The sequence below is a fragment of the Rhinatrema bivittatum genome, chromosome 6 (genome assembly GCF_901001135.1).
Source record: "Rhinatrema bivittatum chromosome 6, aRhiBiv1.1, whole genome shotgun sequence".
Classification (NCBI taxonomy): domain Eukaryota; kingdom Metazoa; phylum Chordata; class Amphibia; order Gymnophiona; family Rhinatrematidae; genus Rhinatrema; species Rhinatrema bivittatum.
The window spans coordinates 65,341,834-65,369,333 of record NC_042620.1 but is presented as its reverse complement, the minus strand read 5'-3'; the positions used below and the strand labels follow the sequence as shown (position 1 = coordinate 65,369,333).

Here is a 27,500-nt window from a genome sequence, read left to right as displayed (position 1 = left end):
CCTTCTCAACCCAGTCCTCGGGCTACACCCAACCACTCAGGTTTTCAGGACATCCAGAATGAATATGCATGAGATAGATTTGCATGCACTGCCTCCCCTGTAGGCAGATCTCTCCCATGCAAATGCATTGTGCATGTCCTAAAAACCTGACTGGCTAGGTGTGCCCCAAGGACGGGCTTGAGAAGCACTGCTGTAGGGACATTCTTATAATGATGAATATTCTCAAGTTCACAAGTTATCATTTCATAACATTGAAAAAAGCACAGACATTCTAAATACTTTTATTTTATTTGGATTTTTATGGTTGAGAAATGGCTGTATCTCCTTTTGAGAGTATTGCTACAACCAAAAGAATGTTCCAAGTGTATGCATGAACCTAGAGAGAGTGAACTGAGGCTTCTCAAATCCGAAACAGGCCCAACCTCCTCAGGCTTGTAAATCCAAATCCATTTTCCCATCCCAAACAGATAAATGTCTCATTTCAATTCATCCACTCACAACTGTACGGTTCCACCCACATGATCTCCAAAATACCAGTAAGATAAGATCCTGCTGCACAAATTTGCCCCCAAAAACTAATAGCTTTGCTGTATTTTTGACCAAAAAAAAAAGAAGGCTCAGCATCTCAGCATCAAAAGAAATACGTGAGAATTTAAAGCAAGTGAGCAATAAGAGGTGTGCAGAGCAGGGCAACAAAAATCACTTAATGTTTTGAATATTCTTTATCAACTTTGGGACCCTTTTCTCTATGACAATAACTGAAATAAACCTTTTATTTTCTGAAAATTCATAATCTATATTTATAAATGTAATTAAATCAGGTTGCACAGTGCTGTGGCTAAAGCACTTTTGTGAAGTGCTGTCTGCCAGTACCTATGGATTATCTTTACTTGTTTTTATGGTCTGCTCTCAGTCTGAAATGGGATGCTTAAAGGATGCTGCTGTCTTATAAATCTGTTCCTAAAACGAGAATGTTTTCAATTTGGAAAAGCAACGGAAGGGTTCTTATAATCTGGAAATTTTTTTATTTTTTTATTTTCCACCATTGCCTTTCTTTTTGCCATCTTTACCTTGTATAAATAATTTTGCCTGTGACAGCCTTTGCATGGGATGCAGATCGACGATTACTTCCTGAACAGATTCAGATTTGACATCAATTTAGTCACAGTAGCATTCCTGCACTGGAAATAAGAAGCTTCCAGAGGACTTCTGCAAATTGTCAGGCACATGACCTCCTGCAGAGCACAAATGTAAACCTGTTTTGCTTTATTTGTCTTTGCCATTTAATCCATTCTCCCACCTCATATTTTTCTCTCACTGAATTCTCCCAAGCTCCCTCTTGTGGAAGCAGGGACACCAGGTGGTGACACTGGACAGGGACCCACAGGCCTCTCCTAATGGCAGCTCAGTCATGTGGATCGGACACTTCTGATAGTGCCGTTTCTGCAAAGCATCTAAGGAGGCGGGGACTAGTTCAGGTCAGACTCAAGCCAAGCAGATCTGAGCCTGGTTAGAGTTTGACAAAATATACTTGTACTCAAGATCAGGTAGAAAAAGGAATCCAATATTCCTTTCCTTGGCACCTCAAGAAGACATATCAAAATCTGGCAAAATCCATGGAAACACCAAGCAGATTTTAAGAGGATCTGCCTTCAGATTTCTGTGTACTTGTTTCTGATTTTGCTGACAACTGGAAAAAGGTACAATTGTGGATCAGTTCAACCAGTTAAATCGATTTTGTGCAGGAAAAAGAAGTTTGTGTGTCCCAAAATGCACTCCACTAGATCTCGCTCCTTCCTACGTTTCCGTTGCTTTGTAGAGCTGCCCATTGACTGCTCCTCTGAAATGCCAAAATTTGATAGCCCCCTTAATTGCAGCTCCAGATTTCCACTGGCAAGATTTTGTATTTTAAAGCATGAAAGCGATAATTTCCAGCATTCCCCCTTGTGTGTTAAAGCACTGTGCTGACCTCATATTCTCGAACAGCAAACAAGTCTAAACATTATTATTTATTTCCAATGTATAGCCAAAAGTTCCAGTAAATCACAACAGGGGAACTTCACAGAGCTAGTTAATTAATTTGTTCCTATCCTTCCAAATTAAAACCTCTGCAATAAGGCACTGCTGCAATGGGAGACATGGCGCTCTTCAGCAATATGACACTGTTAAATGTTATGATAGGTAATGTGCAGTGATGCAGCATGGGAAAAGAAGAAAAAAACAAATCCATTTATGCGTTCTGGCTATATAAAATAAGGTATAGCATTTGCTTTCTCATATTTTGTAAGTGAGCAATAGCCTTTCTGTGTGCACGAGCCACATTAAACATGAACAGTGGAAGGAAACTCATATAGTCGTGGAACAGAGCCGATGTGACAATGAAACATCCTTGTTACAGGATCAGAACCTGAAAAAAATCCTGCATGAGTTGGAACATCTTGTAAAAGCAAGCCCTCAGTTTCTTTAGTAGCAGTCTTAAAGCTGATGAAGAAGCCCGATCCCTGGCCAAAGTAGCAAGCATCATTGTGGATTTACACTGTCTTGTTTTGATAACCATAAGGAACCTACCTGCATCGTCTCTCTGGCTGCTTAATGCCAGCTCAGTTCTCCCTATAAAAAGTAGCTTCATAAAACAAGTAAGCAGCCATAAACCTAAAATAATTATAGTTAGCCAAGACACTGTATAGGAGAGAACAGAATGCAGCATTAAAACAGCAATAGTCCTTTGGCTTACGTGAATGCTTTTTAGTTGATTGTGTGTTTCCTTTTCTGTATTCATATTCTGTATTCATAGTGCAGCCCTGCCTATATCAAACGTTTTTGTTTATTTTTTGTCCCTGCAATTATAAAAAAAAAAAAAAAAAAAAAGAGTGAGGGAAAGGTTCCATCTGGGTATCTTCGGCAGGGACAGTGGGCTCCCATGTAGATTAATGTATATCCTGATCAGTTTAACTAAGCAGGTAAGGTGTTCATTAACAAGCCTGAGTACAAAAAAAAAAAAAGAGAGAGAGAGAGAATAATTGTAGAAGAGTGAGAAGAACAAACAAGTCAAAGCATTTGTTCATGCTGCAATCTACACATCAATTATCCTGCTGTGCTAATTACCACCTTTCCATACCCCAGGTACCTAAGCATTCACACTTACTCACTCTTTCATGCCTCTGATCAAAAAAAAAAAAAAGAAAGAAAAGGAAAGGAAATACATAATAGAAGCAGAGAGATGATGAACCCAGAGTTGAAATAAATGTTTAGATCATAAGCTTCTTTCACATAAGAAAGTATAAATAAGGGTCTTACTGTGCTTGCCACTGTTGTTTTAGAAAACTTTACATTTGCAAATGATCTCATTCCAAACTTTGTACAGATGTCTCTCAGAATGATCTTGAAGTGACATATTTTAGTAGCATTACCATTTAAATGAACGTGGTTGAAGTAAAAGGTGAGCTAGGCCGGTGATATCCAGCTGTATTATTGGTAGGACACTACCTCATTAAAAGTCAATGATTAATAATTATCTTGCTTAATTTTCGTGGGTCATTCAAAGATTGGATACACTGACAAACTAGACAAGCTACGTCTGTATGAAAACCTTTGCTTTAACTGATCACTGACTGAGCATTCGGCTGACAATTAACTTTCCCATATTATGATGAAGCTCGGGACCGGAATCCCTGTTGGTCTGCAGGCCTTCTTGTCAGGGTGCTCATTTTCTCATTTCAGACTGAAGTTGGATGAAAAGGAAACCTATTTCCTGTAGCTCATTTGATACCTGGTGGGGATGCTATTCAGGTGACAAGGATGCAGGCACAGAGGGGGAACAGATGTGATTTACACACTCATTATCATTTGAATTAGAGTGCAGATAGGCCTGATCAGGGGCCTGGGCATCACCTGGACAGCTTTCCTTCTGATCTTGATCCCATCTGAGAGACCAGGTCCCCCTGACCTCTTTAAATCCCTGACCCCCAGCTGGTGACACACAGAGTTTTATGACAGTAAGGAGTCCTCTGAAGCTCTAAGCACAGATGCCATTCAGAACTGTGCCTTCACACTGTTTTTTTCATTGTGCTCAGGCTTAATCGGGAATATATCCAAAAAAAAGCTTAACTTGAATAATTTCTTTTGGAACTTCTCCAGAACACTGTTTGTCACCGTGCTTTTGTACAGTATGTTAACCAAACTCAGGGCTCTGTCCATGCAGTTGTTTTTCTGCTCTGCTTTTTTTTTTTTTTTTTTTTCAGATTATGGTAAGGCATAGTAATTATTATCAAATGTTTTATATACCTGATGCAACTAAACAGCATCTTAAGCAGTTGAAACCCTGGAATCAACAAAGAATTTCATTTTTGCAAAAGGAAAAGCATGCCCAAATTACAGCAGATTGCACATATGCATAGTCTTCCTAATTACAGAAATTTCACTATTAATCTATGTTTCTGCATTAAACTATTGCCGTTACTGGCTTTGCTTGCATCCTTCAGAAGCAGAATTTCTATCACCTAAAGCTCTGAGCAGCACAGTGTACATGGTATTAAAAAAATATCAAAAAAAAGACCATAAACAAAATATTGCCTTTATTTGAGGCTAAGAATGCACAAATGACCTTGAATAACTTAGGATGACACCTCTAATCTTCCCTTATGTGAGGTAGCTTGACAATTTTTGTTGGCTAGCAAAAATCTGAAAGGAATCTGTAGGAACAAATGCTTTGAAGTTTCATGATTTTAATTAGGTATTGTAATAAAGAAAAAAAAATATCTAATGAACACAAGCACATTTTATTTCCCATTTAACATCAACAGTTAAAGAAAACAATCACTATCAAATTACTTTGTTACAGTCCATAATTACAACTCGGGTTATGCTTAACTCTTATTAACAGAATGTAAAGTAATATGTTCTGGCATCGTAATATGTTATTGTAGCATTATAATTAATCTTACAGGAAGTATAATAAATTTACAGTATCAGATTGAAGCAATACTGCATATAGATTTATTAATGCTTTTAATCAGTTCTGGCAAAATTAATTTTGCACTGATTGCTTACATTGGAATTTGCATACACTTAGTGAAAGTAATTTATTTTTATGTGGTCCTTTTTATTGAAATAGGGCATATGGCCCTTCAGCAACAGAACTTTGCTGAGTCTTCAGCTAAAATTCCTCCACGTCTTCAGATCACAGGTCTTTCCTACCACATATGATGCTACACGGTGTTGAGAATTCTTTTAAATGTAAAGCAATCACCGGCTGGTAATGGTCTATTCAGTACACTGTATATGGAATAGAAGTTAAATATATTTTAAGAACTGAGAATTCTAATGTTTTGGAGAGAAACTGGAAGAATGGAAACTGACAATCAAAAATAGAACTCTGTGAATTAATTTAATTCCAGTAATGGCCAATGTTTGGAAAAAAATCAACGTTTAAAAGGCAATGTAATTTAGAATCCAAAATTAGGATCTGCTTCATTCATGTGGCAAAAATGCAACTGTGCAACCAGGTTTTTATCACTGGTAAAGTCTAAATCAGTCAAGCTGATTGGAAGAATTTTTTTAAAATTAATTTTAGCAAATAGATTCCTAAGACAAAGCCCCACGTCAACCATTTAAATAGGCTGACTTAGCTCCTTATGCTATGAGTCATGCAAATTCTTTTTGGTTTCTAGAGGGAAAATAAAGGGAAGTATTATCCAGGTTTTGCTGAATAGCAAGCAAGCATCATAAAAAGAGATTCATGAGATATGCAGCAAAAACAGAAAATATTTATCAGAGCCCCCAAAAATATACTTGAGGGCAGAAGGAGTATTGACTCTAGATGCTACATTAACGTGTGCCCCTTTTCCCATAGACATACCCTCAAACATATATTGACCCAGACACATATGCACCTTTTACTCACCCCCTGCAGTCATGCAATTCCTACTGCTTCATATGGGAGCAAATCTGCCACATCTGAAACTTTTTCCTGCATTTAAAAAAAATATGAAACCCAGCTGCAGCAAACTCACTTTATTTTATTCCATAGGACAATTACCCCATAAATGTTTTTCCTATTTTCCTTCTAGTCTTTTCCATGTAAAAGCAATTTCAAAGGGGACACTTTACCTCTTCACAGTGGGGACAGCAGCACTTGCTGGTTTAAAAACATTTTAGCTTACTTCAAATCTGTCTTACCCTATGCAATGTTCACATCAACAAGACTACTATGTCCATCTGACAAACTCTCTTACATCCAGCCTTTGCTGTCTCTTTGCCACTCTCAGTTCCTCCTCAAACTTCCGTCACCTCCCTCCTCCCCTTCTCTCTCTGTTCAGACTGTGGCTGACTACTTGCATGACAAGACTCACAAAATTAGTCTTGAGTTCTCAGCTATTTCACCTTTACCTGCCTCTCCCCCACTTCTTTCCTCCACCTTTCCCCTAGCCTCCACCACTCTCTCCTCCTTTCCTGAAGTCACAGTGGAGGAAACTGCTCATCTTTTCTCCTCATCCAAACTTACTACTTGTTCCTCTGACCCTGTCCCCACCCGATTCTTCAGCTCCATCTCCACTGCAGTCATCCCTTCTATTTGTCACATCCTCAATCTATCACTCACCACTGCCACTTTTCCTGCTACCTTCAAACATGCTGTAATCATACTTCTCCTTAAAAATCCCCACAGGATTCTACCTGTCCTGCCAACTATCATCCCATATCCCTTCTCTCTTGTGCCTCCAAACTACTTAAACATGCTGTTCACTGCTGCTGTCTTAACTTTCTTACATCTCAAGCCATCCTTGATCCATTCCAATCTGGTTTTTGCCCTCTACATTCAACTGAAACAGCCCTTGCCAAAGTTTCCAATGACCTTTTTATGGCTGAAGCCAAAGGTCTTTACTCTGTCCTTATCCTCCTTGACCTGTCTGCTGTTTTTGACACTGTTGATCACCTCCTCCTTGATACTCTGTCCTCACTTGAATTTCGGGACTCTGTCTTGCCTTGGTTCTCTTCTTACCTCTCCCATCACACTTTTAGCATTTCCTCTGGTGGTTCCTCCTCTACTGCCATTCCACTATCAATTGGTGTGCCTCAGGGCTCCGTCCTGGGCCATCTTCTCATTATATACACTAATTCCCTTGGTGCTCTGATTTCCTCTCATGACAATACCATTTTTATGCTAATGACTCCCAGATCTACCTATGTACACCAGAAATCCAATCCCGGATCTCAGCCTTCCTGTCTGACAATGCTGCCTGGATGTCCTGCCACCACCTTAAACTCAACATAGCCAAGATGGAGCTCCTTATCTTTCCACCCAAGCCCATCTCCCATCTCCCCTCTTCCTCCTTTCTCTGTTTCTATGGATAACATGGTCATCGTCCCTGTGCCATCAGCTCGTAACCTTGGAGTCCTCTTTGACTCCTCTCTCCCCTTCTCTATGCATATCCAAAACACTACTAAAACATGTCATTTCTTTCTTTATAACATTGCCAAAATCCATCCTTTCCTTTCTGAACACACTTCCAGAACCCTTGTCCGCCCTCTCACCTCCTCCTGCTTAGACTATTGCAACCTGTTCCTCACATGTCTCCTGACAAGCCATCTCTCTCCACTGCAATCTGTCCTACGTTCAGCTGCATGATTTATCTTTCATCAAAGTCGCTATGCTCACATAACCCCCTCTTCTAAAGTCACTGCATTGGCTCCCTATCCGCTCCCACATACAGTTCAAGCCCCTCTTTCTCACCTACAAATGCCTTCACTCTGCAGCACTTCACTGTCTCTCCTCTTTTCACCCTTCCTCGTGCACTCTGCTCGTCGGATAAGTCACTGCTATCCATGCCCTTCTCTACTATTGCAATGCCAGACTCCATGCTTTCCACCTGGCTACATCGTGTGCTTAGAATAGTCTTCCTGACTGGTACGTAATGCTCCCTCTCTTGCCATGTTTAAATCCCATCTAAAGACCCACCTTTTTAAACCACTTTTAAATCTTATGCCTGATTGTCTGCTTCTAGTCTTGATTAACTTTCTTTCTTTTTAACCAAGTCTTTTGTCCTGTATGTTTGTCTTATTAGATTGTAAGCTCTATAGAGCAGGGACTGTCTTTTTGTACAGTGCTGTGTATGTCGTGTAGCGCTATAGAAATGTTAAGTAGTAGTAGTAGTGGTAAATTTATTCTATTTAAATCCCTTTATTTCTTCATTCACAGCTTTCTCTTTTACACTTTGCATACTCTCACTTGCACTCCACATATTTTCTATATGCATGCAAACAATTTACCACATATATATACCTTTCTTTTCTTCTACAGCATAGCATCCATGCATAGATCTCCAAGACTGTAGATACTGTTGCCATATGCTAATCCTGCATTAGAAAGCATGAATCACTTCATTGACTACTTATAGCACTACATAACACTTTTATATACAATTAATTCTGTATCATATACCCTTATATCGCACATACCTCTCTCTTCTTCACACCACATAGAACTTACAGTTCACTACTCATATCATTTCTACAATGCACAGCACTTCTGACCATGTGGCATAGATAAGGATCAAAAATATACAAGAAATATATAAAAGATATTTATTGGGGAAAAAAATGTGAAAACAGACTTCTTGGGCACTTGGATGCAAGATCATATGGGGTGGTCATGGGGGAAGTAATGTAGTTTTCTAGTTCGTAATGTACCTCTTCTGTTTTGTTGCTTGTTTCAGATAAAGGAGTATTTGAAGGCCAAGGATGGACACACTTTCCTTGTCCTCCTATGTCCCTATTCTTCCTGTGCTAAGCTGCTCTGTAGTGTCAGCTCGGTGCCGTCAAAGCATTCTTTCTTAAAAGGGTTGAAATGGTTTCAGAATCATAAAAAACAGATTTGTTTATGAAAATAATTATTCCTTCTTGATGGGTAGTAAGTAGTACAAGTAAAGGCAATGAGGGAATGTCAAAGTGTACAAATATTTTATATTTTTTAGATATCTGTAAACAGGTGAGCTTTCTCTAATTTTTGCTTAGAATGGGAGTTGACATATTTCTATTTTTTTTTTCCTTTTTATTACTGATTCCTAAAATTGGGGCACATAAGTGCTTTTATGCTTATATAAATGAGGCAATGAGGTATGGATAAGTGTTTTTGGTAGAGATGTGCAGCCATTTTAAAATAATATGAAAACATCATTTATATTAGTTATATCATTTTGTATCATGTCCCCATCAAAAATGACACAAAAAACCACAACATTTTGTTTTATGTCATTATGTCTTTTGAGCTTGTGCTAAAGGGTTCTAGTCGTGTTGTAAAAAAGTGCACGCATTATAAAAATATATCACAGACTAAAACAAAATAAACAAGCAAAACAAAACAATGGAAACATCATAAATTCAAAACAAAATGACATACATTTGTTTTCATGCACATCCCTAGTTTTTGATTTCTTTCTCTTCATTCAAGCTGACATCAGCACAGAAGCCTACCCAATGGGCTTTCTTTACTCAGTTCCAGATGTTGGTAATTGCAGCTTGGCTCCGCATATCCAAAAAAGGGATAATGAGGGCCGTATACGCTGTCATGCAGTTGATAGCATTTTATAAGATTCTGACTGGGGGCTGGCCAAAACGCCACATGAAGGTGTTTCTTAACTTTTCTAAAGCCGCTATCATTTTACACATAGGATTTGATTTCTGTTTACTCTACTTGAAGAATAATTTTTTACGGTTATTTTTTTTTTTTACATCCTATATATGTGCGAATCAAACCCATACTGTAAATCAGGGCTGGATGCAGCCCTTGGCAGAATTCCATCCAGCCCCTCTAGCAGCAGGAGCAGCATGAGCTCAACATAGCCTGCAGTGGCTGAGGCAGTGACATGATCTGCTACTGCCACCAGCTCAGATACTTGATGTTGGAGGTACAGGTGGCAGCAAGTCAGAGAAGACTGGGAGGGGCATGCCAATGCAAGGCCACCACTAATTGACTGCACTGTACAGTGCTGGTGTTAGTAGGGATGTGCATTCTTTTAATTTGTTTTTGGTTTTTAGTATGTACTAAAAAACATTAGAGAATAAATTTCAACAGCTGTGCGTGCGCCCATATGTGCATCTATATGTACGTGTGAAAATATTCGTCTGTATTTTATAACCTGCACATATATGATATATAGAGGTTATAAAATACCCAAAAATGCGCCCTGCAACATAAATATGCATGTAAAAAAAATGCATGAATACATATTACCCTTATCTGGATAGGTTCTGATTTATCTGGCTAAGTAGCAACTTTGCCACTACTTAGCCAGATAAGTCTTAAAATGCCACTTATTAGCTAAGTCAGATAGCCAGATAAGTCTAAAAGGCCATTTATCTGGTTAAAGCCTAGATTCATCAAAATGCTATAAATATAGCAAAAATAGCACCTGTAGTAAAAAAGGGGGCGTGGTTAGGCTAATTTCTCTGCTCTTGCATGATACATTTATCGCGCCAATCAAAAAGTTGAGAGAGAGAACCTATATAGGGAGCAACATGTACGTTCACAATTTATACCACTGTAAGAGGGGGCACTTTTAACTCAGGGTGAGGTTTGGGGAGGTAGGGTAGGTTTGTGGGGGGGCAGTTTTACATATACAGTCAGAGGTACAAACAGCAAAGTTGACATCATTGAAGATTTTCTGTCATTTGGAGCGATGAAAGGTAAAAGAGGAGTTAATTTGTACAATGTACTCTCTACCTAGCTTGATGCACTGTACCTAGGATTAATCAAACCTACCCCCCGCTCCCCCCCCCCCAACCCTCCCTCACCCCGAAGTAAAAGTGCTCCCTCTTACAGTGTTATAAATAGTAAACTTACAGGTTGCTCCCTACAAAGGTTCTCTCTCTCTTTCTCCCCCCCCCCCAATAGTATTTTAAGATTTAGCCAGATAAGTAGCTACTTAGCTGGATACGTCAGATCTTTTACCATTTAGCCAGATAAATCAGAAATGTATCCCAATAAGTGGTGTTCAACTGCTATATTGTGCATTTTTACATCTATCTAAAAATAAATGCATGTAAATCAGGATATTTTTTAACCTGCACTCTGCAATGAAATTACCAGTTTTAGCAGTTTTTAGTCTACCAGTTCTGCCTTTCCATCTGCAAGTCATCGAGACCCTCCTGGCTCTTCAGCCTCAACTGCCCCATTTCACCCAGACACCCTCGAGTTAGTATTTCACTTTTAAGACTTTTAGGATCATTTTCTCCAGATGTAAGAGCAGGTGTGAATGTACACGAGTAAGCTGCCAGATTTGTAAATAGCTTAGGAAATAGCAACTTACTCATGCAAATATTGGGCCCCAACGGGAATGCTTCTGGCCCGCCCTATTTTTTACATATGCAAATAGAGATGGTAACTTTCAAACCAGGTTCTCTTTGGTGTGTGTCCATTGGCAAACACCTAGTTACTTGGTCATTTTATAACTTGTTTGCATCTATGCATGCATGTTATAAAATAGCTTGAACGCATCTGTACGTAACTCTCGCTTCTACTGCATAAACTGGGGAATTTTAAAAGGGGTGTGGGTCCATGCCCTTGCCAGTTTCACTAGTTCGTCAACCAATTCGCCTAGTTAACAGCTAGGATCGCCAAACCCTCTTGGTTTACAGTCTGCACTCCTCTCAGATACCCCAGATCCTTTAAACCCCTGCGAAATGGCTCGTTCTGTTTATTTTTTAACTTACACCTCGTCCCTAGCGGAAGTAAATTTACATGCCACTGGACCTGGGCGCACACTCGGGCACGTATTTATGAGCCCGTCTCTTGGCTATGTCCAGAAATGCCCATTCCATACCCCATTTGGCGAACTTTTAATGTGTGTGCACAGTGGGAGATACGCGTGTATCTGGGCGGCTTTTAAACTTCGGTCGGCACACACCAGCCCAGCTTGTGTGCACATCCTCCAATTGATGTGCATGCCAGGCTTTTAAAATTCACCTTTTACTTGCATGCCCACACTTACATGTGCATTTTGAGGTTTATAAAAAAATAGCATATACGTGGGTTTATATTATTTAAATGCGTATGTGCTGGGTTTTATGAGCTCAAGCCTTGAAAATTCACCTTTCAGTATGCACTATTTTCAATTAGTATGCACTAAATAAAACAAAAAATATTTTAAAAACCCAAAAAAAACCACACACAAAAAGAATTTTAAAAAATGAAACAAACCAAACAAGAAAACACAATTTTTCTGGCTATATATGCTTAGGTGTTAGCAATGCTCCTAAAGGTGGAGCTGCTTGGATGAAAACAGGGAAAGAGGATGCAATGTGGCCATACGGTGTTTTTGACTGCTATGTAGGGGGGTGCAGGCCATAAGGAGGAAGCTTTGGGAGGTTCCAAGCCAGTTCTGTGGAGTTGCTAGGGACAGTCAGGTCAGAATGGTGGTTTCTGGAGATCCAGACTGCACCATTATCTCTTTGGAGTTGGGGGAGGTGAGGGGTGTATGGACATGGACATTGCTGTCTAATGATGTGAGCTTTGGAGGCACAGACTGCAGAAATCCCCATTATTACAGCTGAAATACTGAGTATGAGTCTATCTCCCCTGGTTAGACTCTCCAAAGAAGGCTGTTTTGTTCATATCATGACTCTGGCATGCTGTGAGAGAGAAATCAGAGAGAAATGGAGGGGATGGGAGCAGTGAGAGGTGAGAAAGGGGAAGAAAATAGACAGGGAACAAGAATTCATAGTGGGGGGATGTGAGAGAGGTTTTACCACACCCACACATACAAACCATCCTGCCATCCATCCATCCATCCACTTGTCACCCCCCACTCCCTCAGGGAGGGCAAATATTGGGGAAGGGAGAAGGCAGGATTGTTGGGGGTATGGCAGGAATACAAACTGTGGGGAAATGTAGAAATAAAACGGACACTATCTGCCACAACCCTTCCCCCTGCCTGCCCCATCCCCAGTACTGCAAAAAAGCAAAGGGGCCAGACATGGTTCCCCCTTCAAACTTTTCTCAGCAGACAACTCTGAAGGGACCCTTTGGCCCTTCCTTCCCCAGCTTTCTTAATTATTTAAAATATCCTATGTGGCCCTCCTCTTGAAACGTTTGGGGACTTGTGCTGCAAATCCTTGTGCACGCAAACTCAAAATCAAATTGAAACGTGTTTATCCCATTCTTTCTTGAATTCAGATATTCTTTTTGTTCCCACCACTTCCACTAGGAGGCTGTTCCATGCATCCACAATCCCACCCTCCATTTATCCTCATCCCACCTCTTGTGCATGGAAACCTTGGAGATATTTAAATGTCTCCGTCATATCTCCCTTATCTCGCCTTTCCTCTAGGGTATACATGTTTAGATCTCTAAGTCCATCTCCATATGCTTCAGAGTGAAGACAACTGAAAGAACTAAAAAATGAAATTTCAGACCTATTTTAATTAATCTGTAACCTATCATTAAAATCATCCAATGTACTTGAAGATTGGAAGATGGCCATTGTAACCCTTATATTTCAAAAAGGATCCAGGGGTGATCCGGGAAACTACAGACCCGTGAGCCTGACTTCAACGCCGGGAAAAATCATGGAAACTGTTATAAAGAATAAAATCACAAAACATTTAGATAGACTTGGTTTGATGGGACACAGCCAACATGGATTTACCCAAGGGAAGTCTTGCCTCAAAAATCTCCTACACGTTTTTGAAGGGATAAATAAACATGTGGACAAAGGAAAACCGGTAGATGTAGTGTATTTGGATTTTCTGAAAGTGATCAACAAAGTCCCGCATGAGAGGCTTTTAAGAAAATGAAAAAGTCATGGGATAGGAAGCAATGTCCTTTTATGGATTGCAAGCTGGTTAAAAGACAGGAAACAGAGAGTAGGATTAGATGGTCAGTTTTCACAGTGGAAAAAGGTAAACAGTGGCGTGCCTCAGGGATCTGTACTTGGATCGGTGCTTTTTAATATATTTATAAATGATCTAGAAAGAGGTACAATGAGTGAGGTGATCTAATTTTCAGATGTCACAAAATTATACAGATTGTAATGAATTGCAGGAGGACCTTGCGAGACTGGAAGATTGGGCTTCCAAATAGCAGATGAAATTTATTGTGGAGAAGTGCAAAGTGATGCATATAGGGAAAAATAACCCTTGCTGTAGTTACACAATGTTAGGTTCTATCTTAGAAGTTATCATGCAGGAAAGAGATCTAAGCATCATAGTGGATAATAGATTGAAATCATCGGCTGAGTGTGCTGTGGCGATCAAAAAAGCAAACAGAATGTTAGGAATTATTAGGAAGGGAATGGCAAATAAAATGGAGGATGTCATAATGCCTCTGTATCGATCTATGGTGAGACCACACCTTGAATACTGTGTGCAATTTGTTACATGTGCCATCCATGGCAGACACGCAGCACGGCCCCCTCACCTTTCTACAGTGACTCCAGCTTCTGGTTCCTCCTCGCTGGCAGCGGTGGGCCATCAACTCTGTCCTCAGGCCTACCCCGGTGCCTCCAGCCCTGCCACAGTCCCTGGTGTTCCCGGTCCTGCTGCCACTTCTCGTCAGGCCTCTCCGCATGGCCCACAGAGAGACTCTGCTACTCACGCCGCACCCCTCCCTAGGCGCCCATGTGCACCCCATTGATCCTTAAGTAGGGACTGCGGCAGGAACCTAGCCGCGGCCCTGGATGATGACATCAACTCAGCTACAGTATTTAAGCTCAGGCTCCGCTCCATAGCATTGCCTTTGCAACAGGTCTCCTCGCTGGTCGAGTACTCATTGCCTCCTAGAGAGTCATCTCATCTCTGCGTTCCTGTTTCTCATTGTTCCTGGTTCCTGTCTCCTTGTTCCTACCTTGCTTCATACCTTGGATTGACTACACGGACTTTGACTTTGCTTTGCCTGTCTTTGCCATTGACTCTCACTAAGCCCAGACCTCTGCTTCACCTGACCAAGCCATTTACTCTCTCCAAGCTTGGACCTCTGCTTCGCCTGACCATGCCATTGACTCTCTCCAAGCCCGGACCTCTCCTTCACCTGACCACGCCATTGACTCTCTCCAAGTCCGGACCTCTGCTTCACCTGACCAAGTCATTGACTCTCTCTAAGCCTGGACCTCTGCTTCGCCTGACCATGCCATTGACTCTCTCCAAGCCCGGACCTCTCCTTCACCTGACCACGCCATTGACTCTCTCCAAGCCCGGACCTCTGCTTCTCCTGACCATGCCATTGACTATCTCCAGACCCAGACCTCTGCTTCGCCTGACTACGCTACTGCCTATCTCCAGACCCAGACCACTGCTTCACCTGACTACGCTATTGCCTATCTCCAGACCCAGACCTCTGCCTCGCCTGACTACGCTCTTGACTATCTCCATGATTAGACCTCAGCCTTGCTTGCTACTGCCTTCAGATTGCCACCAGCCCTGACTCAAGCCTGCTCTTTGATGCCTCTCCAGCTTACTCCCTGGATGTGGTTTATTCAGGCTTTGGCCTGCTCTTGCTCGAGTGCCCCCTGTCTGCCTCCATTCCATTGGCACCCGAGTTTCCAGGACATTACCCAGTCCAGAGTAAGACTGTACCATCTCTCACCTGCTGTCTCTGGGCTGAACCAACTCTTATTTCGACTACACACAGAGGCCCACCTAAGTCCTGCCGGTCCTGGCACCCAAAGGCTCAACCCGCGGGGAATGAGGGCTGGTATAGGTGAAGCTCCAGTGGCCTCTGTCTATCAGCCCACTCCACCTGCTGACGGTGGGGACCTGTTGGTCCTTACCTACGGGTTGCGTCAACCCCACCTCAGCCCAAGGGTCCACCTCCAATCGCAACACAATTCTGGTCACCATATCTCAAAAAGGATATAGCTGCACTGGAGAAAGTGCAGAGAAGGATGACCAAAATGATATGGGGCATGGAACGGCTGCCCTATGAGGAAAGGCTAAAGAAGTTAGGGCTGTTCAGTTTGGAGAAGAGGTGACTGAGGGGGGAAATGATAGAAGCCTATAAAATCATGAAAGGACTTGTACAAGTTAATGTTAATTGGTTATTTACTCTCTCAGATAATAGAAGGACCAGGGGCACTCCATGAAGTTGGCAAGTAGTTCATTTAAAACAAATCGAAGAAAATTATTTTTCACTCAGCGCATAGTAAAGCTCTGGAATTCATTGCTAAAGGATGTGGTTACAGCAGTTAGTGTAACTGGGTTTAAAAAAGGTTTGGATAAGTTCCTAGAGGAAAAATTCATAAACTGCTATAATGGTAATTAATAAGCAATAGTAGCTTGTGATTTATCTAATGTTTGGGTACTTGCCAGGTACTTGTGGCTTGGATTGGCCACTGTTGGAAACAGCATACTGGGCTTGATGGACCCTTGGGCTGACCCAGCATGGCGTGTTCTTATGTTCTTAAGTAGTTATGACCATTGTAGTAGCCACCTTCTGGACCAACTCCAATTGATTTGTATCCTTTAAAACAGATTCACAAACCTGTCCTGAAGGACCCGCACCCAGTCAGGTTTTCAGGATATCCACAATGAGGCACTGCCTGGCTAAAAACACAACAGGCTGGGGGTTGGGAATCACTGCTTTAGAAGGTACAGTCTCCAAAACTCTACACAATATTCCAAATGAGGTCTTACCAGGGACCTTTACAGAGGCAATATCATCTCCCTTTTTCTGCTAACCATTCCTCTCTATATGCTTCCACGCATCTTCCTGGTATTTGGCATCACCTTTATCCACTTGTTTGGCCATCTTCAGGTCATCGAATACAGTCACCCCCAGATCCTGCTATGTCGTGCTTAGAATAATTTCATCCCCAATATTGCACATCTCTCTTGGTTTTTTGCAGTCTAAATCACAACTCTGCATTTTTCAGTATTACATTTTAGTGACCAGACCCGAGACCATTCTTCGAACTTCATTAGATTCTTCCTCATACTTTCCACATATTCCTGGCTGTCTACCCTTTTACAGATTTTGGTATCATCAGCAAAAAAGCAAACCTTTCTTGATAATCCTTCTGTAGTGTTACTCATGAAAATGTTGAAAAGAACCAATCAAAGGACCGATCCCTGAGGCACACTGCTAGTAATGCCCTCCTCCTCAAAGTGAACTCAATTTACCACTGCCCCTTGTTGCATTTCTAATCAGTCAGTCACTCTAGGGCCTATACCAGGGGCACTCAGTTTATTTACAAGTTGCCTATGTGGAACCATGTCAAAAGCCTTACTAAATTCCAACTACACTATATCTAGCTCTTTCTCCTGATCCAACTCTCTGGCCACCCAGTCAAATGAATTAATCAGATTTGTCTGAGAAGATCAAACTGCAGTAAAACCATGCTGCCTCGGATCTTGTGAGCCATTCGATTCCAAAAACTGCACCAAGTATCTTCTCCTTTAGCAATAATTCCATTAATTTGCTCACCACAGATGTCTGACTAACTGGTGTATTTCCCAACTTCCACCTTATGTCCATTTTTATGAATAGGAGCCACAGTCTCCCATTTACAGTCCTCTGCAATTACTCCCAACTCTAAATAAATATTGACAAGGTCAGCTAGCGGAGCTGCCAAGTTTTCTTAGTACCCTTCTGGCCCCATAACTTTATCTACTTTAAGTTTAGTTAGCTCCTCATGAACATACTTTTCTGAAAATCGATTATCTCACTTCCAGTCCTATTTGTATTTGTTTTATGTGGTTCTGCTCCTAACCCTTCCACAGTGAACACCGAACAGAAATATTTATTAAGCAATTTCTCTTTACCTCAATAGCCTCTACATACAGCATGCCTCCCCTACACCTCAGTCTTACAATGCCACTTTTGCACTATTTTCTAGGGATGTGAATCGTTTTAGGACGATTAAAATTATCGTCCGATAATTTTAATATCGTCTTAAACTGTTATGGAACACAATACAATACAGATTCTAACGATTTATCGTTATAAATCGTTAGAATCGTGAGCCGGCACACTAAAACCCCCTAAAACCCACCCCCGACCCTTTAAATTAAATCCCCCACCCTCCCGAACCCCCCCCCCCAATAACTTAAATAACCTGCGGGTCCAGCGGCGGTCCGGAACGGCAGCGGTCCGGAACGGGCTCCTGCTCCTGAATCTTGTCGTCTTCAGCCGGCGCCATTTTCCAAAATGGCGCCAAAAAATGGCGGCGGCCATAGACGAACACGATTGGACGGCAGGAGGTCCTTCCGGACCCCCGCTGGACTTTTGGCAAGTCTCGTGGGGGTCAGGAGGCCCCCCACAAGCTGGCCAAAAGTTCCTGGAGGTCCAGCGGGGGTCAGGGAGCGATTTCCCGCCGCGAATCGTTTTCGTACAGAAAATGGCGCCGGCCATACGCGTATGGCCGGCGCCATTTTCCGTACGGAAAATGGCGCCGGCAGGAGATCGACTGCAGGAGGTCGTTCAGCGAGGGTTCCGGCGCCTCGCTGAACGACCTCCTGCAGTCGATCTCCTGCCGGCGCCATTTTCCGTACGGAAACGATTCGCGGCGGGAAATCGCTCCCTGACCACCGCTGGACCTCCAGGAACTTTTGGCCAGCTTGTGGGGGGCCTCCTGACCCCCACGAGACTTGCCAAAAGTCCAGCGGGGGTCCGGAAGGACCTCCTGCCGTCCAATCTTTTTCGTCTATGGCCGCCGCCATTTTTCGGCGCCATTTTGGAAAATGGCGCCGGCTGAAGATGACAAGATTCAGGAGCAGGAGCCCGTTCCGGACCGCTGCCGTTCCGGACCGCCGCTGGACCCGCAGGTTATTTAAGTTATTTGGGGGGGGGTTCGGGAGGGTGGGGGATTTAATTTAAAGGGTCGGGGTGGGTTTTAGGGGGTTTTAATGTGCCGGTTTTTCGATTTTTCGATTTTTAACGATTTTTAATGATTTTTCACGATATTTTACCCCCCCAAACGGCAACAATACGATTCCCTCCCCCTCCCAGCCGAAATCGATCGTTAAGACGATCGAGGACACGATTCACATCCCTACTATTTTCTATCACTGACGTATCTAAAATGAGTCTTTTCTCTCCATTTAACCATATTTACTATTTTTTCTTCCATTTACATTTTTATGTTCCTGACTACTCTCCCAGCTTCTCTTCTCTTTGCTTTTCCAGATATTATCTTCCCCTTTCTGTGATCTTTTGTAGTTTATGAACACTAATCTTTTCTTCCTTACCTTTTCGGCTGCTTATTTAGAAAAACTATAGTAGTCTCTTTTATTTTATTTATTTATTTATTTAGGGTTTTTATATACCGGCATTCGAGAACGCAGTCCCATCATGCTGGTTCACATTAAAACAAGTGTGCATCGTAAACAAAACTAAAACAATGGTGCGGAAAAAGGCAGTTACAAATAACCTTTTCCCTCTTACCTTTATTTACTTTCCTAATGAAAAGGTTAGTTGCTCTTATAATATCTCCTTTTATTTTTGCTTACTGCTCTTCTGCTTCCCCTGGATTTTCCTGAACAGCTAATGATTCCTTGAAGTACTCCCCCATTTTAACAAAGTTAGTTTTCCTCAAGTCTAAAATCCTTGCTTTGACATGAACCTTCATCTCCTGCACTCTAATACTGAGCCACACCATCTGGTGATCACTAGATCCCAGATGATAATCCACTCAACATCAGAGATACTGTTCCTATTAGTGAGCACAAGATCCAGTATCGCCCCCTCCCATGTGGTCTGCTACCAGTTGACAGAACAGTTCTCCCTGCTGAGAATCCAGGATTTTTCTGTTTTTAGAAGATACTGTAGAGACAATGTTATGGAGTCAGACCTCTGGCCACTCCGGGAGACTTTTCGGACTGCTATTGGCTATGTACACCCCTGCGTGAAGAGGCAGTGGAATGTGCTACACAGGCGAATCTGTGTGGCTACCCTGGCCACGAGCAGAAATGCCAGGGAGGAACCAATGAGCACCTCACCCATACCTTTGTTGTTCCTTCTGGTTGATCCCTTGGTATGGATGGTTAGCAAGATTTAGGCAGTTCTCAGCACATGCAAGAAGAGAGAGTCCAGGTCCACGTGCTGGTCGGGGCAGGTAGCAAGCAACAGGGTCCAAAAGGCAATCTGAGGTTCAGACAGGCAGTGGGAGTCAGGGGCAGGACAAGGCACAATTATAAGGAGTGGAACACAGAGACATGGCTCGGAAGACAGCACAGAAGACACAAACCATCACCATGCACTGAGGAGCAGGCTACTCAGGAGACTTGTTGTCAAGGCACTGGCTGGCTGCAAGAGACTTCCTTATATACCCCTGGGGGATGTGACATCATTAGCCAGCACCACAGGAAGTCCCAGCTAGGGGACCTATAAAGGCCATCCAGGTTTACAGGAAGTTTCATCCCAGGTCCTTGAAACAACATGCTGCTGGGGGGCTACACCAGAGTTACTTCAAATCAGAGGTGAGGGGTTTAGTATGGGGAGGCTGGAGCCTTACAGTCAGGATATCCTAATCAATATCCAGATTTAAATCCATTAGCAATATCACCTCCCCTTTCATAGCAATTTTGTGAATAACCTCCAATAAATCTCTATCAATTTCTTCTGTCTGTGATGGAGGCCTGTGTATTATACCAATAATATAAATAAATGTTCCATTCCCTCTTTCCAGATGAACCCACTGTGTCTCCTCCTTACGTTGTAAGCCCTGGAATTCTGTTGCTTTAATATTATACCCGGACCTTCCTGAATAGATTGTAGCTCGGTATAACTATATCTCAGTCATAGTTTTCCATGTTCCACATCTCAGTGACAGCCACTATATCCAAGGCAGCTTCTTCTATCACTGCCTCTAGTTCTGGGATTTCAGTTCCCATACTATGAGCATTAGTGTACATAGCTTTCCAGATGTTGCACTTTTTTCCATTTTTCTAAAAATATTTAATGTTTTACTTAATGTAGGATTTTGTTCAGCCATCCCTGATGATCCTAGTTTAAGCCCTTCTCAGAAGTTTGACCAATCTGTGTTGGAAGACACTGCACCCTTCTTTGGCAGGTGGACCCCATCTCTGTTCATTAGTCCTTTAAAAGTCATCTCATGGTCCAGGAAGCCAAAACACTCTTGTCAACACCAACTACGCAACCATTCATTCATCTTTAGAATGTGAGCTTCCCTGCCTGGGCTTTTATTCTTTGCTGGAAGGATGGAGGAAAATACCACCTGTTTACCTATCTGCTTTACCCTCTCTCCCAAAGCCATGAAGTCACTTTTGATACAGTCTATGTGATACCAAGCAATATCATTCATACCAACATGGAATAAGTAGCATCGAATAGTAATCTGTAGGCTTGAGAATTTTTGGTAATCACTCCATCATGTCTTCGAGTGTGGCACCAAGCAGACAGCACACCTCCTGGGACATGTCTAGTCAACACATAGATTCTTCTGTGATCCTCAGAAGTGAATCATTAACTACCACTACCCTCTGCTTCCTAGGTGCAGTGGTTGTTAAGCCCACAGCTTTTGGGGTTTGCATTTTTTCAGTTCCTCTTCATCCTGTGACGTTTCCTTCCACTTCAAGAACTGCATATTGATTCATCAGCTCAAGGGTAAATCTGAGTCATGTTGTAGGGTTTAGTAGCTATGGTAATCTGGATCCAGCTGTCACCTCATGGTAAAGTTTTGCCTTCCCCTCTGCTTGAGTTTTCCATCTTTGGTGCCTCGATAAGCATTTCATCGATGTAGTCTTCATTCTCGTGGGTGCTTCTCAATCTTACCACCTTCTCTCTGAGTTCAGCCACCTATTTCCTGGGGGAGTTGACCTGCAGACATTTTTCACACTGAACCAGTTCTTTGCAGTGGATCAGGATATCTGTCTGGTTAGCAATAGAAATTGTAACAGCAGTGACAGCTTTGGTGATATGATGTTTCCCAGCCATCCTTCAGTTGCTGGGAGCTTCTGGTACCTGTTGAAAGAAATGAGAAAGACCTACCAAAGTCCCTGCCTTTTTCTCAACTGCCCTGGAAATTAACAGGCCCATGCAGAAAGCTGTTCATTCAAACTGTGCACCTAAATTCAAAGCTCAGTTTTCTAATGTACAAACTAATCTATTTTCTTTCCATTCTTGATATAGTAATTAATGTGATGCTAATGCATTGGGAGTTAAAAAAAATGAGCTGACTTCAAAGCCTTAGTTAAAATGTGCACACAAGACAGGCTGAAGGCACATTTTAACTCAGGGGAGCAGGGGAGTCTTTCACAGGTTGGGGTACTTAGCAGCTCGTCAGAGCTCCTCACTGCTGGTCCAAAAGGAAGAGCTGCATTTCAATAGGAAACACATGTAAGCATTGCGCAACCTCCACAAATCATTTTATTTTCCCTAAAACTCCTTCCCAGGTTGTCTCTTGAAGGCCGCCTCCAGCTTTTGGCCTTGGAAAGAACAGAGGGAGTGAGCAAATGGGAGGAGGGGGTGCCTCTGGTGTCCTCAAGAGGAGCAGGATGAAGCCACAGTGCAGGAAGGACTGGTGTAGATTTGGCCCTGCCCAAGAGGATGGCAAATATGAGGAGCCAAATTTGTACACAATCTATTTTGCTTTTTATTAAAACATGGTGGAAAACCTCTAAAATCAACATTTTTAAAGGAGGCTTAATTAGCACTGAAAACGTTACTCTACCTCAGACCATGAGTAAAATTTCCAGTGCTAAGAAAATCAGGGATCAATTGTTTATGCCTTCATTTGCATAGGATTTCCATGTGAGGGCACTAAGCAGGATGCTTTATCCAGCAGTAAGGTTTATGTGCACAATTACGCATACAACTAGGGATAAAACTGTGTGTCCTGAAGACACGTTATTATATTGGCCTGTAAATTAGCTAGCCTGTGGAATCTAACTTCCATCTTCACACTCAGAAGTTTCCTTGCTTACTTGATGCTTGGAAGTATGGTGGTGTCTTTTCTTATTCTTTCAGACTACACAATATGTTTATAAATCTATGAAGTATGTAGTTTTGTGATGTTCCCTTTATAGATTTTTGTTTCTGAGGATATAAAAATAGACCAGAGCAACTGGAAATTATTTCCAAAATGATCAAATATGATGCAGGCATGATGCAAAATTCTCTACATAAACTGCAAATGCCATACTTCTGGCCTTTTAAAGTGCCTATATTACATCTTTTTGTAGAATACCTCTTTATATAATTTTTATGTGTTGCTTTTTATTTGGGCAGAGTATTTTTTTCTTTCTTCTTTTTGGAAACTCAGTTGAATCAGAGCTGGCCTTCACTGTCCAGCTCAGTGACTCTGTGCAGTGCTGTGACTGCCGTGTGGAAGGTCCCTGATTCAATATCTGAATCGGGTCTTTGTTTCCCTAGGTTGATGTGAGTTAGGGATGCCATGGAGGCATTGTTCACAGTCCCCGGGGAAGAGAGGTGTGGTCATCAATCAGGGGTGTGACACCTAGTGACTGGATTCAGGGATTACGTGCATTGGGTGAGGGAGGAACATTAAATAGGGGAAAAATGCATGGGTAGTTGTGAATGAAGGTTCATGAATGAAATCTCAAGGAGCAGGAGGACATTTCCAAGTCATAAAATTAAACCAAAACTGTCCTTTACTGTGTTATGATACTTTGAGGTTTCATTTGCATCTGCCTAAGGGTGTTCCCCATATTTTAACCCTTTCCCCACTTCTAACCAAATCATTGCAGTAGTGGTGCTCCATCAGAGGCCACAGACTGCATTTCATCCATAACCCATTATGAGTATGCCGTGAGTCAGGCCAACAGGTATTGCTATTAGGGATGTGTGCAGAAAAATGTTTTATTTCAGTTTGTTCTTTTGTTTTTGGATCATATTTTTATTCATCTTTTTATTTTGTGGGGTTTCTTTAATTCATGTTGTGGTTTTTATTCATTTTGGTAAATTGCATGCTCTATCTGCAGATAGTGCACACTATTTCTGAATAGTGCATACTCTTCACAAAGCAAATCATCCTGCAAATTTTGGGGATTTTTGGAAGCACTGATTATTTGTATTCATTGTCAAAAATCTGAAACAAATCTGCCTGATTAGTTTGGATTCCTTATTTGATTTAAATGAATTGAATTCATGTTGTTATTGTGTGATGGCTGGTATTGACTCTCCACAAGGAGCTGTCAGTGCTGCCTCTGCAGTATCCCTAATTTTGGTTAGCCTGACAAGCATAAACCGAAATCTGGAATCCAACTCCCTTCTGTGTGGTAGCACACAGTGCAGCCCGTGGAGCTATCAGGTCATTTTTAATTAAAACTGTGCCAAACTTTCTTGTGGGAATCGTTAGTGAAATCATGTAGTCTTAAAATATGTATATACATTTTTTTTTTTACTACTAACCATGTAGACATGAAGAATGTAGTGATCATGAGCAAAAGACCAAGAGTCTAATTGTATACTCTTGGACACAAAGGATTTAATTTACTTAGTAGCCAATTAAAAATATTTCTATCCATATGTTGCTCCTTGACGTATATGCTGTAAAAAAAGAGACCTGGGGCTGATTCACTAATAATTGTCCTCATTTTGTGTCATGGGAAAAGCCCCGGATGAATCAGGCCCTTAACCAATCTGTGTTATGGCATGTGGGAAATATATCCACCAGTCACATATTCCTCATTCACATAATATTCACATGCAACAAATAGCTTGTATATTTCTCACTGACACAATGTTAACATGCAGTACACAATGAATACAACTCATTTTCTTACAATATTTCTGTGTAGTGAACATGTATAGCACTCACATTCATACAATATTCAAATGAGAAGAATTCCAGCACAATAACAATCAGATTCATACAGTATTAACATCCAACAAACAATTTGCACATGCTATGTGCACAAACAGTATTACCACAAACACGGTACCAAGAATAACCACATTATCACAACCCTCATATGAAGTGAAAGTTTGCCCATCTTATATTCACACAACACCTGCTGCTAGCAAATTGCACATCTTTCACTTGCATAATAACTGCCTATAGCACACTACTCACACAGCTCATTCTCATGCAATATTTACGTGCAGCAAATAACTTCAGCATTGCCATTTGAAGAATTTTGCCGTCTCACCTGTCTATGTGACAAAAAACTATTTTTGACCTCTCTAGGAGGTGAGGTGTATCTTTCAGTGCCCCTAATGGCACTGTCCTTTCACCAGCCCGCAAGCCCCCTGCACCCTTAAGGGGACAGTTCTGACTAGATGTTGCCAGTCAGCTGATTCTGTAGCAGAATCAGACAGATGGAGCTGGTGCATAGCGAAGAAGAGCTCGCTTTCACATCTACAGAGGTGGCCTCTCCTACAAGGCCTGATTGGTCAGTATTTGGTGTTGGTGAATGGTTTGCATCTTAGTATGAATTTCTGTAATCAAGTCAATATATTAAGAACACAAGCAGCCACATCATATTTACCATATTCAAACCTTTCATGTGAGTTGATTCTATAGGTATATTCCACATTATTTAGTATAATGACATTGCATTGGACATGATTTATTACCTAACTCTTTTTTTCCTTCTCTTGATTGGAGAGATGAGCTGCTGGGACAATTTAAGTACTTTTGATTGTTGAAGCTTTGAATCAGTTATCTATTAATTTAAACATGTAATCACTTGAAGAAAAATGAAAATAATATAAGCTATAGATTGAAGACCTTCAGCTTGGAGGGTGAACTTGCCAAGAAGGAACCATAAAAGGTCTTTGGCCTATCTGACTATAACATAAATCCAACGGCATACTGGTTTAGTTTTCGAGTCTTCGTTCTTCAGTACCCCACTGTGGTTGATAGCAGAGAGAATGAGGAGAGTTTGCATTCAAGACTTTTCTCCCTTCACCAGTTCACTTTGCTCTTGATCATTAGACCAATGGCCAAAGACGCTGCAAACCACAAAAAAATACTTTTCTGAATGAGGTGGCCATCAGGAAACTGAGAAGCTGGGAGTTTATGCAATTCGCAAGATCACAGACACCGTTTTTCTGATATTCATGGGGACTACGGGGCTTCAAGTTTTGATCTAGTTTTCTGTCTTTTTCCCACTCAAAATATCAGGTAGATTTTGTTGATAAATCTGGTGCAATTGCGGTACTGGACAAAAAAAAGGGTTTATAAAGGAATCCCCTAGATTTTTATGATCAAAAAAACAATATTTTGGTGAAAATGCATTTGATGACCATACTCAAACTATAATGCAGGTCGAAACCTCAATAAAATGATATTGTCAAGATTGGAACAGTCTGATCTTAGTCAGTAAGTAAACCGAAGCATGTTAACTCTTTCAGTTCATACCACCCTCAAGGATGAATTCAGACTTTTGAAAACTGACTTTATCAGCTGCAAACCTCCAGCATTCCCTTGTATCTCACTTTAGATGTAGGTTCTGTTCTTTCTGCTCAGGGCTTCTGATAAGTGTTTGCAGACTCTACGTTTCTGAATGATAATTTGTTCTTAGCCAGAGAGTTTCTGCAACTTCCTGCTATCATTTTGCACAGTATTATTCTGTTCAGTAAGATAATATGTTATCACTATTTCATAAGATATTTTGACCAGAGAAAGGGGAGAATTCATAGTTGCTTCAAACCACACTCTTTTAGGGTGTGGATCACAGATCACGCAGCTGTCAGCAGACAGATAATCTTGATGACTATAGCCAGTCTTAACAGAAGGAAAAATGGTGCCCAGCTTGCTTAGAGCACAACATGCAAGGAGTCTTTTAGCAAATTGAAGAGTTTCCTTTTAAGTTTAATTTACCTTTGTGAAAGCCGGGCTTTATATTATTATTATTTCTGTCAGTAAAATCATCACTTTTCCCTGTATTTCTAGTTCCTTCTCAGAAGGACATGGTTTAAGAGTTTGAATCTGGTCAAAGCTGGAGGCCACAAAAGCAATAGGCAGGGTAGGATTCCTCTGCTGATGCCGCAGTAGGGTAGTCTGAGCTCTTAGAGATGCATGCGAGCCCCCTTTCTTGAGAATAGATGGACGTAGCAGTGCACTGGGACTATCCTGAGTGACTTTCACCCGACCCAGGGGTCCAGCTGCCAAGCTGCCATGTACCGCCAGTGTCAGCAGATTCTAGTACCGAGAGTGAAAGGAAGGGGGGGGGGGGGGGGGGGGAGGAGACACGCTTGGTGGCACCAGGCCATGACGTCTATTTCAGCAAACTGGAGCCAGGCAGAAAGGGTTTGGGAAAGAGCGGTGTCGTCAGAGAGGCAGCTTTAGTAGAACTGCTGATAAGAGTGTTGGTATTCAAACAGAGTCCTATCAGTGGCAGCTAGATTGTTACAAGTATGTACATCACTCTGCTTGAGTAAATTTGCAGCTGGAGTGTTTTATTTACATGCCATTGAGGTGGCAAAAAAAAAAACAAAAAACAACTTTGTAAAGATCTGCTACAGCCTGAATGGGAGGGAGCTCTTGACTTCCTGATTAATATTAAATGAAGCCATTTTGTGGAACTTAAAAAAAAAAAAAAAAAAGGACAAGAAAGGTTCATGCAGAAAAATTGTGACATGAGCATTT

The 27,500-nt window shown here is 41.6% G+C and overlaps 1 protein-coding gene and 1 long non-coding RNA gene across 5 annotated transcripts in view; one reads left to right on the top strand and one right to left on the bottom strand.

Annotated features, from left to right (window-relative positions):
* LOC115093552 overlaps positions 1-3,640 on the bottom strand; it is a 6,655-nt gene extending 3,015 nt beyond the window's left edge. Inside the window, exons 1-2 of the long non-coding RNA XR_003857338.1 lie at positions 3,298-3,640; positions 2,735-2,837 (exon numbers count right to left, since the gene is read on the bottom strand). This is a non-coding gene — a long non-coding RNA (uncharacterized LOC115093552). The remainder of the gene's footprint in view (positions 1-2,734; positions 2,838-3,297) is intronic.
* ZEB2 (zinc finger E-box binding homeobox 2) overlaps positions 1-27,500 on the top strand; it is a 220,513-nt gene that overhangs the window by 75,285 nt on the left and 117,728 nt on the right. The gene's annotated exons all lie outside the window — the stretch shown is intronic.